Genomic DNA, 18,952 nt, shown 5'->3' with positions numbered 1-18,952 from the left:
CAAGGGAAAATGATAATTAAAAATGCCTACTCCTCAGGACATAGCTGAGTTTGTTTTTCATTCTGATATATTTTGGCAATTTACTTTTTCCTGCAAATATTCTTTTATTATTTATAATATATGTATTCAATCTATGAACCCTCTTCCCTAAATTCAGCCTCACACCTTGAATCAAACCACTCATATCCAACGTTTACAATTTGCCAGTTAGCAGCTGTATGAATAATGGCAATGATTGTTGAAAAAGAAATTCCTTTTGGGAGGAATGTTGAAAGGATAGTTTTCTAACAGAAAACAAGTGAAAGATGTAAATGCAGGTCCTAACTCTATTCACTACCTCCTATTACAGACATTCTGAGCAATTCTAAAGGTACTTTTTTATGCCTTTATGTTCTAATGTATCACTCAAAGGCAGAGCAGACTAAGAGGCTGCAAACAGAAATTTGATGGCAGATTTTAACGGGGGTAGCTTAAAGTGATTATACTGTAAATCCACATTCTACCTGACATCATAAACGTCTTCGTATATATTCACATTAAATAGTACAGCTTCACAAATATAGGAAGGCTGCACTCTACCTGTCTTGTTAGGTTGCTCTATAGACTACATTTTAGATCTTAAGAAAACTTCTTCCTTTTCTCTTCTATTACTTTTTTTGTAGTTGTGACAGAGTTCACTCAACAAATCTCTTCAAATAATAATTTCTGTGGGTTGACAAGGGCTGTCCATAAGGAACAGAAAGTGGTATTATTGAATCAAGCTTGGATTAACTGCATAGATAAACACAGACCAGAGAGAAATTATTTTCCTATTACATTTTGATTAGTTTGTGGTTGTCTCCAGTTTGTAATTTACATTTTAAGAGAGTCTGGATTTTTCTCTGGGAGCCTCCTTGACAACATTTGTCTCAGCATTGTCAGTGGAGTACTGAGGTCCCAGATGAAGAATGATTTTGCTTGTGATTGGTGAAATCATTAAGATGGGATCCAAATTTGGAGGAATTGGGAATGAGGAAGAAAGTCATGCTGGATGTTTGAAGACACTGATATTAGTATAGGAAGCACCTAAAGGTGATCAGTTTGATATGAGTGAATTAGCTACACACCCTTTTTGCACAAAGTGTATAGTGTTAGTATACTCCTCCTGCTTCATAGAAATATTTCCCTTCATGAAATGAAAATTAAAATTCTATTGCATACACCTGAGAATATCTCATCCACATACTTTAACAATTATCAATCAGAGAGAATCTAACTACTGATATAATTCCTACAGTGGATGTTGCTCTTTTCTTCTGGACATGACTGGAAAACCACAACAACAACAACAAAACCCCACACATTTTTCATAGCCTGTTTTCGAATGTGAAAGTTGTTCCATCTCTCAAAGTAATTCAATGTTTTTTAATAATATTTAATGAGCTTTTAAACTTGTTAAGCCAGTAAGCTAGAAAGAAAAACATATTATTTCTAGATTTCTGTTATTTATTTATTTTTTATTTACTGCTTACTAGAGTAAGAATTTGAACCTATTCTCCCTTCTCTTTGAGTGTTCCCCTCTTCTCTGAGTGTCTTCTCATCCTCCTGCTGGCTACTTTTCTGACTGGATGGAAAATGAACTGGTTCCTCAAATGAGAACTCACTTAACAGCAGGCAATGGAACCCTCCCACACGTATTCTCCCTGCTCAAGAACACTGCTCAGATCCCCCCAGACAGAACTGAGCTTTGTTTTCTCACATTAAGTAGCTAGCTTTATCACAAGTTTGCCATAAGAATTATGTCTACTGCAGCATTAAAATGTGACTAAATTTACTAAAGATATAAACAGGCAAATGTCTGCAATTACATAATACATATACACTACAATAATTTTTGGCTCGTGCATCCGTGATTTGCAAAAACATAACAGATAAACATACATATATACAAACTGTCCTTTGCAAAAACCTCAGTCTGGCCCTTCCCCTTAGAGATTCTTTCCCTGATCCATGGAACTGTGATAGAAAACAACAGCTCACAATAAATAATGATAAATATGTATTATCATCTTATGAACTACAGTTCACAAGTTTTCAATGGCTTCCTACTTTAAAACAAAACAAAGCAAAAAAAACCCAACACAATAATTAGACTTGAGATAACAATAAGCTATTCTTGACCTAGGTGGAGCCAAAGAAATGCTAGATGAAAGATAAAATTTTAAGTCAGGGAAATAATTGAATGACCTCTGCCTGAAAAACTGTGCCATAAATTATCTTTGCACTCTGTGGAAAATTCTCCTTTGCCTTTAGAGTAAATCAGACAATTTTCAGGCCAAACCAATTTTCTAAATCATAATTAGACAAGAGGCTAAAATAGGCCTTTGTAATGGAAGTGGGTTATAAATTTAACATGATATCCATAATTCATCCCTGAAGAAAGGTCCTTTGCATTCTGAAAGCTTGGATAATATAACTTAAAGAGCTGGCCTGCTAAATGGTGTAACAGTCTATCTTGCTTAGTTTACTTTAGAACTTTGATTCATACTGTGCTCAGTTCTTTTCCCGGTGGGAAAGCAGGATTCTTAAACCTCTTTCTCACACTTATTAAAATAATTCCCTCCTCACCAGGACATCAGCCTTGGGCATGCTCAGTTCTTTTGCTAATAATTTTGTCTTTTTCAGTCCTTAGACAAGTTCTGAATTATAATTGACTAGCAAAAAGCTTAATTTTTATATATACACACAAATGCTGAAAATATTGTGCTAACAGAGGACGAAAAGATCTACTACCATTCGATAATATATTAGGCATTTAGCATACAAAGAAGACTGCGAAAGAGCGGTTTGAATATCTATGACATATGTGTCAATAGACAAATTTATGCTTGAAGAAAGCTTTACCTTTAAATAATGTGAGTTGCAACATATATATTTTACATAGCAAAACTAGTAATTCTTATATTTCACCAAGTAGTGAATTGAATTTTCAGGTTTCCTTCAATACCATGTCAACCTTCTGCCAATTAACATTAAAACTTATTCATTTACAGCAGATTTTTTTTCATTGCAGTTTAAGTAGTTTTTCAGGTAAACCAGAGAAGAAAGGAATGTTCTCCATATACAGTTATAATGAGTATTCTCCAAGAATTTTAAGAAAGAATGTTGGCTCCAATTCAGTCACAATTTCTGTCACGGTACAGAAAAATCTATAATCTTTTTATTTTCACAACATTGCTTCCATTGCTTCAGGTACTGGTCAGAAGTTCCTACAGTGGAGATCACAGAGAGTTATCATGAAATACATCTGACAAGCATTGTTCAAGGCCAGCATAGTTGCAATCGCAAAACTACATAGATACCGAAGTCAGAAAGCCAGAGTCTTTTAGAATAAATTCTGAATCTGTCAATTAGCCAAATGACATGGTATTCCTCAACATAGGAAATAATTATGCTCTCTAACACCACTGTACCAGCAAGCGATGTGCTGACTGGATCCTTGATGATGTATCATGCTTGAAACATTTGGCCAAAACCACTGACCACTTGCTTTGCTCTCACAACAAATTTGCCAAGTCCATTCCCTTTCTGACCTCATTTTTAGAAACTGCGTTCCATCACTCTGGCCTGACTCTTGGCCACAAGCAAGTGTGGCCGCATGCCAGCATTGTTTGTCTCACTCAGGGCTGGTTTGAGAATGTTGAATCAACATCTAATTGAGCAGACAAGCTGTCTCTATTTGCCCCTATGTATCCATTTGTGGTTTTTCATCCCCTTGTGGAAAGCCTTTCTCATAATAAGGCTTTGATTAGATTGCAAGCTCTTTACATCAGGTATTGTCTTTCTACTAACTGTGTGTACAGATCAACTTTAATAAGACCCTGAAACTTGTCTGGCCTTTGGTCAATACTGTGATAGTAACAGATGATAAGTTTATCCATCTCCCGACTTCCAATACTCCTCTGTTTTCGCTCTACAACACACTGAATGCTGCCACTGCTGCAGCTTTTCTTTCTTTCTGCTGTAATTGCCTTCCCTTGCTTATAACCTAGTGAATAATATATGTTCACATTAGAGTGTTTGTCCCTATGGGAGGACCTTCCAGTCACCTCAGTATTTTTTCAAACATGCTACTGTATGTGACACTATGAGATAAAGAAAGTAAACAACCAGACTGCAGCTTGAACGGGTGCCACCGCTCACATCTACAAATGCCCAAACAGAATAAAAGATCCTTTCTGGTCAGCACCATGTATTTGATAACTGGAGCAGTATCTTGCACTTACTTTGAATCTTTTGATTTAAGGAATTTCCAGGACAAAAAAAATGAGGAATATTAATGTTCTCTGGGCATTTTACATATGAAGAAACTGAGGTCCTCTGAGGTAAAATGACTCATACAAGGTCACACAAGAAAACAGTAGTACAATAAGAAATACAACTTAGTTTGTATTTCTATCTGGAATTAACCCTATACATAATAGATGAAATTCCAGTGAAGTCAACAGCACCAAGATTTTACTGAGTATCATGGTTGCAGGGCAGGTCACAAAATGTTTGCAATTTTCTCAAGGTGTAAAGCCTCTTAGAAAAATCAGGTAATGTGATTGCACACACCTACAAAGGCAGGAAAGTGTGCTTAAACCTAGAAATATGAAGGCTTATGGTTACTAATATCAGAACATGATGTAGGGAATGTGACGCTTAGGTGAGTAACCCTTCCTTTATGTCACACACAATATTTGCCCCATCCTTGGAGGCAGTAAACCCAAGGACAAAGAGAGCATGGAGTAAGCCACTTGGTAATCTTATCATGTAGCTTCTGCAAAATATTCCCTGCAGTGTAGGATTGTTCGAAGTTGCACATGCTGTGTGTTGCTTGCTGAGCGAGAAAACTAGCTGCCGTTCACTGAGCTATATTGAAAAGAGAAAGAAACTCCACGACCTGTTAATAGCCATGCTGTGTGTGGTCTCTCCTGGCTACAGTCCACATATTAGTGATCAGCTGTATCCTTTTCAAACTAGATGCTGTTTAAATTTTAGTGTTTGGTGCAATGGTTCTTCAGTCTAGGAAAGGGGCATTTTAAAAATGTTTTTCAACATCAAGTGACTCCTTTACATCTCAACAGGAAAAAACTTCTTCCTGTTGTATTTCCTCTTTCCATTCTTCACACTGAACATAGATTAACAGCTAATTAAATCAAATGCAACACTCCAGCAAAGCTGGCTTTTAACTTCAATGTTATGAGCAATAAAGCTAAAATACATACTTAACAAGACTGTTTGAAAAAGTTGGTATCTAATGTGCAATACTTCAATATCTCTTTAGGAGCCTTGATTTTTGATAATGCTGAGAAAGTAAAATCTTCCACTAAAATCAGGTTGGACACGATAGGGCTAGGTTTTTTCAGCATCTTCAAAAAACAGGAAATTATGAACCTCTGATAAAAAAAGAAAATGGGGCTAATGTTTTATTTGGACATCTACCCTGAGATCATCCAAGAGAATTTCAAAGGATCACAAGAAATACCTGCCTGTAGATCTGTTATTAGGACCTCAACGTTCTAGTGGCTGGTTTTCTTACTAGTCTGAAAAGCTATCAAGGAGCACAATGATGTGTGTAAAGTGCTGTTGGCTTCACTACAGGAATATCTTCTGAGTAATATCTAGAGAAAATACTTTATTGACACAAAGAGGTTTTTTTCTCGTCCATTCCTTCAGATTGGATGGTGGTTTAGATGAGAAAAGAACTAACAATTTAAAAATAGTAATATCATAAAAAATAACTGGATAACTGGGGTTTTGTAGACTGAAATAAATATGTGGTTTTTTAATAAATGGATTTCATATTACTGCATTTTTAAATCCTTCGAATGTATGGTTCAGGGAACACAGAGAAAACAATTAATTAAAGATACATTAAAACAAAAGGATATATCACTGCCTACTGTTGGTATACAAATAAGTCACACAGAATACATGGCAATATGTCATGGACGTGGCAGCTACAATTGTAGAAAAAGGACCGAGAAAACCATAAATGAAAAGGATAAACAGCCTTTTGATATATGACATCAGTACAAAAACCTATTTACAGCCATCTATCTTTCCTCACCAAATTACAAGGATTTTATACTTTAAATACTCCTAATTTTTTACATGGATGAAGTAATTCCTGGTTGCTTGGGGAAGACAGAACAACACAGTGTGAAAAATAACATCCTGTGACATGCTAATGGAGAGAAAATTTAGCATTAATACTTTTTTTTTAATGAGCCATAGTTGTTTCCTGTTTTGCTCATTTCAACGTTGCATCATAGAATGTTTTATGAATGTTTTTCATAAAATAATGTGGGGCAGTTTTATATTTTTAATAACAGTGTGCTGAATTTGGATAGTTTCATTTGCAATTTAAGTAATGCTTTGTTCTGATGAGATCTCTGGAGGTGGTTTTGACATTTAAAAGTGATGTGAAGAGATTCAAAGTGATTAAAGCTGTCAAATGTTACCCTAATTGTGTGACTGCAATCTTTTCAGCCTCTTTCAATGAATATATACATTATACACGCTGCACAGCACTTCTGTTTAGATTGAGGTTTTTTATTAATGCCATCCTGATTGACAGAAATTATTGCAAGATCACAAGTGGAACTAAATTAGTTTGCCACTGCATTCAAGCAACATGCATAGCCATGAACTTCTAAGACGCAGTTATCTACTTAACATAGTCCTTTCTCCTCCCAGCCAAAAACCCCAAATGTTACGGTAGTGACAGATGATATCTTTCACATTTGTACACTCATACTAGTTCGTAGGAATAAGAAACTTTTGGCCATATTATAATTATTTTAACCTTCAGTTTGTATTCAAAATGCTGCTTGACAGGTGATTTATTTTAAATATGATTCTTAGCTACAAAAAGTATCAAATGTACTCTAATTAATTATGAACAAATAATCTTTTCATGATGGATATTTTATTAATATTTTGGTATGTATTCATGGAAGCTGTAATACTTATTGAAAGCTTTTAAACCACTTTGATATCTTACAGATATTAACATCTTAGCTATCTGGACAGGCAAAAAAGAAGTAGTAGTACTCCAATTACTTGAGAATTGTTTAGTGCTGCATATATACTGGATGTTTTTAAGATAATAAGGTCCAAATGCAGTACAGCCTTCATAGATTTGTCTCACTACACTAATAGGAATAAAGGGTAAAAATATCCCCTCAAATGATGGGTTTCATTAGTTTCTTTTATCTTACGGAATACCTACTGGTGTTGCTGGTGTGGTTTAAAAACCTCTGTGTCACGATTGCTCCGGCAACCAGAATAAAATGCTCTGTGCTTGTATAAACCAAAAAGGCTGGTAACATGCAGCAAAAGTTAGATGGCTGTAACCATAATCCGAAGTTTTCTTGTTAACTACAATGACAATTATGTTTCTAAGGATTCTTTAGACAATGAATGAAGCATTTGCTGGCCTCCAGATTTTAAATGACCACACAAATACTGGAAACCTCAAAACTCAGATCTCAAATATCCTAATTAGTCATGCTCCTAGAAAAGCTAATCAAACATGTAGACTCCAAAAGACATCAAAATGAACCTTAATATTGATGATGACAGCAGCAATTACTACGACAAGAGTATTTCAACTGGAAATACAGTAGTGATGGCAACACACCACATTTCGTTCATGCCTTTCTTGTAGGTAGGATGACCACAGTTAACAGATGTAGGGGCTATCATGTCTGTAATTTTCTGCACTATTTTTATTTTCATATTAAAACACCTAGAGAGACATTTATGTTGCATGAATCTCAGTAGCACTAAGCTATGAGGTAAATAAAGCTTTAAAAATTGCCCAGCAACTGCTACAAAGAGATAGGACATAAATTCTCCAAAGGAACCATTTTTCCCTTGTGTTGCCCAGTTAGATTTGCTTGCAGCTTTCTCAAGCTCAGTGAATCATTGTTATCTGGGTTGCAGAGAATAGGAGAATTAACATTTGAAATGTTAATTGTTCTAGTAGCAAATCATTATATTGCTTACTCATTGATGATGATTTATTTTCAGCCTATTTTAATGCCATGTTTTGCATTGAGGGAATTATTTGTGTCATTGATACCTTTGGAATGTGGTACACTTTTCAGTCATGTTGCAGTCTCTTGACAACAGTGTTAAGAATTAATTATAATTCATAATTATAATGGTTAACAATAAAGCTCAAGTTTCAATGGCTTTAATGTCTGATGAGGGTAAGTAATAGAGTTGGGTGAATAATTCATAGTGAATAATTTATTCAGTGAATTTGCCAAATAATGTCTGCAAATACTTCTTTAGCTTGTTTGCAAGCAGTTCATTGTGAGTATTCCCACATTTGAAACTTCAGTTCATCAGAATGGACACATGGTCTTTACGGTGTTTTTCTGTCTCTGGTAGCAATTCTGTAACAGAGTATTTTTATTTACAGACCTGATTATTTGCTTTTTACAAAAAAATTTCCAGTATTTGCTTTAAATTGATCAATAAGGAAAATGGCTAAATGCCTTTACTTTAAAGACTAAATTAGAGGTATTTAGGTGAGTATTTTCAAAATCAGTTATTTTTTTGACTCTTGTTTCATTATTAGAGAATTATTGTGGTTTTTAATGCACAACTCTTTCTCATAGTTAGTGTTACTTTACAGGAGAAATTGAAGCTGGTACTGGCTGCCTGTAACTTTGATCGGGGTGGGGAAGCATCTGAAAAACTGCAAAATTGTGCTGTTAGATTTGATTTTATTGTGAGGCATAAAACACATGGGATCAGTAAGCTGATGTGCTTCAGCTAAGCTCAACCAAACTGTGTCCTTCATCAATATTTTAATTGCCTCCTCGCTCAGCTGCTTGTCGTGGCAGCCATCTTTCACTTTATTTCACATTAATGGGGTAAATAACTTGTGTTATCACTGCATATGTTGATTTATCTCTGTCACTCAGGCTGCAGTGTTGCCATTACATTACTCACTGCAGGCTGACTCTTGGAAGCAGCGAGCGTGCAGGTGCGGGATGCTGCGCTGAAATGAGCCTGCACACAACTCTGCCGAGGAAGAAGCCGCCTCGCTGTTTCATAGCAGGAGCTTATGTTCTGAAAAGACAGCGGGCGAAAGAGAAAGATCTCTCCACAAAATTTTCCCCCCGGTTCTCTTTTAAATGAACATAAATCCACAGTGGAGTTTCATGTAACTCCACAGTGACGGAGCTTGCTGTTACGGAGCACATAAAAATGTAAGAAGAACCACACTGTGCTAGACCAAAGGTCCACCTTGCTGAATATTCTGTCCTAAGCAGCAACCAAGAGCAGATGTTCAGGGAGGAATATAGAAAATTCGTAAGCACAGACAGCTCAATCCCTTCTCTGTTAGATCTCCCAGCTTCCTGAGCTGGAAGTCCATTGAAAACTGCCACTGGTAATTTTCCTAAATAATTACTCAGGCTGACAACTGACAATTTTATGTTGCAAGAATTATTCAGTTCTCAATGAATTTACACCATCAGCACTCTCAGAAGTTTACAAATCCCTCAAAACTATTACATACATTTCTCACATATCTGAGTAATTTCTATTATGCTCATTTACAGAATTCATCCATTGAGCAGATCTAACTATCAAACAGCATGGTTCTAGCTTACAGACACTGCAAACTGCTTCATGATATGATTATAATAACAAAGATCAATGTGAAATCAATAAAGCTTTTTAATCTTCACTGTCATTCACTCCTCACCTGTAGACAGATTTCCTGAAAGCAAGAAGACGGTTTATGCCATCTGAGGGAAACTCACTTCAAAGATCTCTGCATTCCTAGGCTGCTTCTGTATTGGCAGCTACTCATAGTTTGAACAGGAAACAAATTTCAGATATAAAAATTAAAAAAAAAACCTTTCCTTGCTAAACATATTGTTTACGCTCTACTGTAGAATCAAAATTCCTCTCACAACGTGTGAAATGGCACTATTTTATTTTAGAAGTATATTAGATAATAACTAATCATATAATCTTCTGAAAAACTGCTTAATTTGCACCCCATGTGTAAATATGGGGGATAAAGATTCTCTTTTATGAAGTATATGATGCTCTCTTTTAGCTGGAATAATAGAATTCATATTTTATCCCAGCAACATCTACTAAGTTTTGGAGCTCGCAGGATAAGACTATGGTGGTGATTATGAAGTAATCACCTGAGGCTGCATGTAGTATAAGGTAAAAAAAATCCTAAAAGAAGAAAGAATTGTTCAGTTGCTACTAATGAACTTTTCCTAGGTATGTGTGTACTTCATGTCTGCTTCCTATACTTCTGTAGATGTGTGTAAATATTGGCTGTGAAGACACTGAACATGGAACAAGTGCAGGAGATTTGGCTGAAATAGCATCAGTGTGCTTAGTCTTTGGCACTACGTGAACGCTTTTACCAGGCCTTTTGTCTGAGGGCCTCACTCACCAAAACTACCATTCTGAGGCAAAAGCCTGACAAAGAAGATCATCCTTCAAATGAGGTCCGAGAACTTTAGAAGTTCAATTCTTACCAGCCATTGAGAGTTTTGCAGATCTTAGCATTGTCTATCACACAGGGGTATAACAGTCCTGATATCCTGCGCTTCCTAAGGCACAGAAGATTCATCAAATAAAATGCTAGTTTGGGCTGAATTTGAAACCTGACTTAAGGAAAAGGAAAAAAAAATAAAAGAACAAAAGAAAAAAAACCCAATTCTATATAGTTTAGAACATAATGCTTTAGAGAAATGAGAAAGGAGAATTTGGACAATGACTAATGAAACCCTTTTAATCTATCCTCAATTACGCAGGAAATTTGATTTTTTTCTAATACGGAACTAACACAGACTCTGTGTCACTCACAGTGCAGATGGCTGTGAGAATGTGAAGTCTATTCATTTGAAGCAAAACCACGTCTTCATAACCATAATGCAGAAGAAGGCAAAAGAAGCATTTGCTACATATTAAACTGCACTTTTCCAGAAATGTTTTGTTTAGCTGTTAAAAATACCCAGTTAAGCATGTACGTTTCAGGTTAGCACAATGTTCTGTTTGGGATGTTTTATTTGAAAAGGAGGTAGAATGGGGGACCTTTAAAATTAGATAGTTGGTGCTTCTGATATTAGGTAGACAGCATATTGATAGGTAATATCAACATATTTTCCAATACTTGACAATTTTTAAATTTTAGGCTGTTTTAAAATGAAAAATATACTGTCTGGAGGGATAGCATTTTGGAGGATCTCTTAAAAATGTTCTCATGGCTCTTATCTTTTTGCAATGAACTACATTTTTCCAAAACTTTTGGGGACAAGACTTCTTATATTTTAAGTTAGAATATGACATTTGGGAACAGTCAGCTGCTCCCAAATTTACTTCAATGTTTATGGTAGATTTTTAACACAAGACATCCTCTGGAACTTTAAAGTGGTTGAGGATGCTCTTCTCAGTCTCTCAGTTCTCTTTAGTTTCTGGTCACAGAAGAAGGACCTGAACAGGAAAATGGGGTTGATGGGTATGTGTAGGAAGACACGGAGTGTGTCAGAATCTCTTTTAAAATAGGGATTTCAAGCTACTCTTGCTAATGGAGAAGAGGTGGAGATGTTAGGCTTCCTCTTTTCAAGGGAAGGGATTGTAGACTCTTTATCATCAAAGGAGAGAGAATGGACACTAAAAAGCAAAAATTACCCATGTGTGCCCTAGGGCACCAGTTAGTCTGAGGAAGATTCCAGACTGAATGTAGCATTTGTCCTGCTTATTCAATAGCAGAAATGCAGTCCATCAGCATGGGATGCATGTAAGTACAAAGCCAGGCACTTAGGTAGTCATGAGTCAATGCTTCAGCATAAAGTAGGTTAGCTGCTGTCTCAAATATTGTTTAGAGTAATTTTAGGACAGTGGGAAGGAAAACTTTGTAAAGGAACAGATTATTTAGGGTTCTCTACAACAAATGACTGTGAAAAGTTTTCCAGACAAACATTTCACAGAACAGACCCTGCCTTCTGAAAGCAAGCCCACTCTGCAGACTGGAATCCTGATGTGCTGTTTACTTATGCTGGAAATATACACTCCAAAGTATACAGTAATGCTATTAGAGAAGGGAAAAAGAGTAGGCTGAAAGGCTTGAGGGGGAGAATGAGCCTGTGAAAAGACAATATTTAACACTTCTGGGTAGCATTTCCTTTTCATTGCACTTCACAAACATTGCCTGATTAATAATCTCGCAGCAATACACTGAGTCGGGTAGTACATTTCCTTCCTATTATTATCCCCAGTTGTTGGTGGTGGAGAATGTATAGAACAAGATGGGGATGGAGGGGACACATCAAGAGCTGTCTCAATTCTCAGTAGTATCCTAGAGAATTCTTCCTTATTATTCTGATTTAAGCAAATTTTAGCTTTTGAAATCAGAGCCCATAGAGTGCCTCATTAAGAACATTTTGCTGGCAGCGCTTCCATTTTTTCATTTCCAATTACAAGGCAACAAGTGAGTTCTTCTTTGTGTACGACAGCAATGCCAGTCATTCGTGTTTGTAATATATCTGTTGCTGTTTCTGTTGGTGGGGACAGGGAGAGAAAAGAGGCACTGAGAACAGGCAGTGAGTGGTATGCTCTCAGCAGCTGTCACTGCTGTCAATTACTTGGTTTTCATTTATAAAAGGCAATATGGGATCTTTAGCTTTTATAGTACCCAAGGAAGTCTGGTTGGTGATTATTGATTTTATTTGGTCCAGGGGAGCTGCTCGCACACAGACTACAGCGAGTTGTGTGCTTCCTGCTGCTAGCTCTCCTGCCACTTATTGTTTTCAATTATTTATAAAATCCAAGGCACATCACAGAACAGTTCAGCATGGTCTCTGAGACAGGCTGCTATTACAGTGCTCTGCCCCTGTGCCTATCACTTTTGTAACAGGAACTGACATGAGCAAATTGCTCTAATGAGGTCTGATGCATTTTGAAGGCCCGGACAGTCAAAAACTATACAAAATCTGGTATAACCATCATAAGCTGCAAATGCCATGGTCATCACTTTCCCAAGTAACCACCACTATGTCACTGACTATCAGGAATTTAATGGTCTCTTCTGTGAGTGACTCCATCCATTTTCTGGTTGTCCTAGCTTCTCTAAGTGCCTTGTGTGGATAACAATATAAAAAGACCTGTTTTCTTCAGTGAGAAAAAATTACTTTGAGTCTCTCTCCTAAAAATGGTTCAGAAAAGTAAAAGCTTAATTGCTGGCAGATATTGAGGGAAAAAAAAAAAAAAAGAAAGAAAGAAAAAGAAAAAAGAGAGAGAAAAAAAATTATACAGTGCTTTGCAGGGAAAGAGAACCAAGATGACTTTCCTGACCATACTTGTTTCCCACATTTTTCCTGGGAGCTTCAAGTTATGAAAGAATGAGGAGCTGAGCTGCTTAACATTTCCACCCTCAGTTCCGGGGGCTAAGAGGAGACATTACAGCTGCAGTCAAAGCAGGATGAAAGATCAACAAACCTTGAAAGCAGTGCCTGTGATCCTAGAGAAGATCCTAGAAGATTTGCTATAACCTTATTAATGTCTATAAGTATATAAAAGGTGAGTGCCATGAGGATGGAGCCAGGCTCTTCTCGGCAGCAAACAATGGTAACGGGATCAAGCTGGAACACAAGAGGTTCCACTTAAATTTGAGAAGAAACTTCTCAGTGAGGGTGACAGAGCACTGGAACAGGCTGCCCAGGGAGGTTGTGGAGTCTCCTTCCCTGGAGACATTCAAAACCCACCTGGACATATTCCTGTGTGACCTCAACTAGGTGTTTCTGCTCTGGCAGGGGGATTGGACTGGATGACCTTCTGAGGTCCCTTCCAATCCCAAACATACTGTGCCATACTGTGATAACTCAGCTTTTATTGGAACTGTTATTACTCTGGAAGGGTGGATTTGGACTTTCAACAAACTTTTTGCTTTCTTTTTGTCTTAGTGTGCCCCTGGCAGAAGAAATGCAAATTTAACTACATTTCCCTGAAATTACTAAGAACATACTTCTAAAATTTACTTTCAAAGTATATTTACAATTTTTCTCTATTTTTAAAGAAGTTCTTTAGCTCATTAACTCTTACACCAAAGTTTGCATGTGAAGCAACCATAGAGAACAGTGTACAAGAATGAAAATATATTTATGGAAAACTTTCTGAAATGGTCTGCTGGCTGCAGTCTCAAGTGCTTTCAGAGGCTTCTTTGTCTAAAGGGAACACATTATTCAAATACACCTTTCTTAGAGAGTCAGCCTTTGGTTATGTAGTTCATATCGTCTTCCCGGGACACTTGTACTATATGTAAAGAGCCAGGTTCTCCTTCCTAGCCTCTGACATATTAAATTAGGTGGCAGAAGGAGCCCAAACATATGAAGGGATGTGTCCCATATATTCTAGGTCTATGTACACTGTAGGAAAAGAAACTAAGACACTTTCACTGGTCATATCAGTGGCACTTCACAATCAGTCTATATATTAAAAAAAAAGGCAAAAATCACAACAACAACAACAAACACACACATACAAAATCAAACCAAACACAATAATCTTCTGCTTGAATGTAATAAACGTTTCAAATATCTTGTTAGCACTTGTTCATCCAACAACATATTAAGTCAAATAGGAAATGCAGTGTAAAAAGCATCATGCAAGGAGAGAGACAGAAAAGTGGCAGAATGTAAATGTTACAGTAAAGCATGAAGACAGAAGTTTATACCTAATTCCAAAAAAAGTGGTTTTTGTGGATGACCTCTGTGACTTATGTGACGATTCACTCTGAGTACGCAGGGTCAAACTCAGACCACGAGGTATGACCACAAAGATCACCTTTCAGGGTCAAGGCTGCTTGTAACACAGTCTTCTGTTTTGTACAGGTACATCTTCTGTTCACTCTTTGCCTTAATTTTCATGGTCTGAATAAATTCAAGCAACCAGTTTCATGACAGATGTAGTGTTTTTCCTAAATACTTGAAAACATACGAAGAGCACAAACTGTAAATGTGTTAAGAGTTGTAAGAGAATGGTCGTAAGAGAGAACACTCAAATGGTCAGGAAACATTATATACTTCTAGCTGTGTTAGTTTTTTTAAACTGTATTTTGGTTATCGTATTTTAGATAATAATCTTAGAGGACAAAGGGGAGTACTTTGATCCCTTTTATAGCATTTGTTGCAAGTGAGTCAGTCAAAATATTAGATACGAAAGATCTGTTTTGTGTTACAGTTTATAAATAGCTTAGGTTTCTAAAGTCAGGTAAGTGATTCATACACTAAATCTTTCCTTAACCAAAATATACCAGAAAGCTTAAAAATGGTAAAACAGAATTATTGTTTCCTCCACAGAAAGACATTTTGAGCACAGGGATATATAATACTGTGGACTTTTGGAAGCTGAAAAAAAAAGGGAATAAAGTATATATAAAAACATTTTAGAATAATCACTAAAAGCAGCTTCAGTAACCAGGCCATTGATTCACTACAACATCTGTATATTCTCACTAACACAAATACAGAAATTTGGACACCTGCAGAGAGGTAGGGCATCCTCCTCTGTGAATTCACCTGTAGAATCACAGTCTAATAAATAAACGATGCATTTAGGGCTGCAAGTTATATACATTCACTTCACAGAATGAATAAACATTCTAAAGAACAATGGAAAAGAAAAATTGAGTATTTTCTGATAATAAAGACATTTTAACCTTAGTCAATATAGAATTAAATAAAAATTATATTCCCACGAGCATCACTCCAATAAATTGGCAAATTTTGTATTTCTAGAAATCTAGTTTCCCTGGAACTCAATAGCAATAGTAATAGTAGCAATAAAAGCAATAACAATAACATGAATCATGGGGACATTTCTATAAATTCGTTTTTCACAAAACCAAATTTTCTGTCTAAAGTTCACTTGTACATCTTCTAGTCATGAAGGAAATATTTCACTCAATATTGAAACATACTCATTTACTCTAAAAATATAAACGGGGATTGAAGTGGAATTTTCTGTATATCACACAGCAAAAATTGTGTAGAAAGCTCATGTAGTCTTGTAGACAGAGCACACTTGGATGTCAGCCAAGTATTTTTAATAATGTTGTAGAAGTAGTTTTGGAAATATCTAGCTAGACATCTATGATATTAGGCATCGTAAGGTAAGTCATCCTTCATGAGCAAAAAGCTCCTATTATCTGGTTTTAGAGTAAGCTGAGTACATTAAAGATTAAATTCTTGTCCTGTCAAAGTCAGTGGGGAAGTCAGTGGGCAAAGATTTCATTCTAATAGTTGAATCTGGAGTATGTTAATATATTATGTGGAAAATTGTTTTAGATTAGGTTTTCGTTAAGACAACAGGATGAACCATTCACATGTTTTAGTAACTTAGAAACTGTCATTTATTGTGCAGGTAAACATTTGATTTCAGAACTCCCTTTTTCTCCAGAATTCGATCATTCTGTCATTTCCAAAGATTTCGAATTTGATTACTATTTGACCATAAACTTGACCACACTTGCTTGCTTGGGTCCTTAATCAAATAAAACTAGCAGAACCTATATTTAATTCAGTATGCACTGTTTCTTACTGAAATTAATGATTTCTACAGTTTGAAAAGCTGTTGCTTCTATAGCCAGCTGCTGACAAAGAACTAAAAAGAAACAGTTATCATTAAGAGTATTCATTCCAAAGAAACAATCATCAGCTTTGGTAGACAGACAAAGCCTGATAAAAGTCTGATTCCCTTAACCTCTCCACTTTCTGACTGCAAATTTTTAATATCTACAAAATGAAGCTTTGTAATAAGTGGAATAATGAAATTCTGTCAAGAGCTCTGGAGTTTTCATAATGATGAAGTACACAGCTAAACAGGAAACCTTTTGTTTCATGTACTACACTATAATCAAACTTTCAGTAAATCATGTAATTACTGAAAGGTAAAACAGATATATGCATGGAAAACCTGAAAAATTAACCTCTGATTTAATTTTCCTGAGAAAATTCTTAAGACATAACCCTCCCCCCCCTTTTTTTGTTTGCCAACGAATAAAGAAATAGTGATTAATTTAGGTGACACAACTTAAATATGCAAACCTTAAAAAAAAAAAAAAGTTCATGGACTCAAAGTTAAAGTTTAGGTTATTATTTAAAATCCTAACAAAATTAGAAAACCTCAGGATCAGCTTCTCAACTCCCATAAACTATCGAAACCCTACTGAAGTCAGTGTAAATGTGCATTGGGGAAAATCTGGTTGCTAGTACGTGTCTAGTTAAGGGATTTTTTTCAGTCAGTTGAGGTTCTTATTCAGGAAATGAAGCAGGAAACATTTCATTAACAGTGAAAGAGAATAAACTTAGTAAAAAACAAACAAGGCACAGTTGCAGGATCGGACATTAAGTGGGTGAAAATTGGCATAAATCCATTAAAAATAATGTCACTTTACACCAGTTAAGGATCTGGACCTTACTTCTTTAATTAAAGTTGATTCCAAGATATTAAACAAGGACTGTTATCAGGCTTTCTGGATCATTGTGTAGCTCTTACCTACACTATTTTAATCAACTGAGTTAAAATTGGTCTTATTAAAAATAGATTAGCATTCATCAATACATGGAGAGAGCTTAATGTAAGACAAACATACCCTTGAAGCATAAAACTATTATCATTTCACTACATGCAGAGGAAATGTTCAACAAAATTGAGTGTCCTATTTGTGTGACTATGGAAGTTCAGACTAGAAAAATCTCTTTTATTAAGGCTATTGTAAAATCCAGCAACTAGGAAGAAGAATCATAGCATTTATTTTAAACTGATGCAGTTATCTTGGGGCTTCCACTTTTACCTTTTACCTTTGCTATTTTGTGAAACACTTAACAGTGAAGTCACTAAGACAAAAAAGCTAAGCTACATGTTGATGGAATGATGACCCAGCTGTTGCGTGTGTTTGGAAACGGATAATGGCCAAACTTTGCACAAGTAAAACTCTGCCGTGAGGCACTTCAGCATGATGGATCTGCCTGCTGAAGCCTGACACAGAAAAGGTCTCAACCAAGCGATGTCACCGTGATCTCTGTAGCCTGACCTGAGCACGCTGGTTTGGATATTACAGCCTCCCCACTGACCCCCGATTGCTCCTCACCACCCAGCAGCTGGATGTTGGCATAAGTTGTTGACAAAGTTGTTTTTGTGAACACTCCCACCTATGCTTACTGTAAAAAAGCAAACTCCTGTTAACTCATATCATCTACTTGAACTGTTTAAACAGCAAATCCACTCCACCATGCAACAGCGAGAGCAGTGAGCTTCCTCAGAAGGACAAGGATCAATAGCTATTGGCAGTAACATCTGAAACCACAACAGCTGCTTGCAGAGCGAAACATCTGTCTATGGCCAGCATTCCATGGCCTCCTGCTTTCCTCGGCTCTGTGGCTGTGATGCACCTGAGGCCTGTGGGCTGCCTGAACAATTTAATAGACTGGACTAATCATTTTAGAATGGATGAAGAGACATAATGCCAATTTGGTTCTGAGTTGGTCAGGGTAGACGTCTACGAATGTAAACTGTGCACTACGCATATTGAAGTGATTGCACTGTAAATACTGAGAGTATGATCTGACCTTCTGGTTTTGTATCTCATTAAAGTGCATGTAATTAGAACCAGCCTGTTCATATGGTTTTTTTTAAAGACTTTTCTAATCTGGGAAAAATCTGGATAGTGTATATAGTCACTACTCTGTTTCTGGATTCACATGACCAGGAAAGCCCAGGTCAGCTTTTACCAAGGAAAATTGGGGTTTACCAGGGAACAAAAGTCAGCTCAAGACCTACCCTAAATGCCATGGACTTCTTTCAGGATCTATTCAGAAGAATTAATTCTGCAATTCATTGCTTCATTTAATTTACTTGTTCCTTGCTCTGCCTGATG

Source organism: Patagioenas fasciata, chromosome 6 (genome assembly GCF_037038585.1).
Source record: "Patagioenas fasciata isolate bPatFas1 chromosome 6, bPatFas1.hap1, whole genome shotgun sequence".
Classification (NCBI taxonomy): domain Eukaryota; kingdom Metazoa; phylum Chordata; class Aves; order Columbiformes; family Columbidae; genus Patagioenas; species Patagioenas fasciata.
This window is presented reverse-complemented; position numbering follows the sequence as displayed.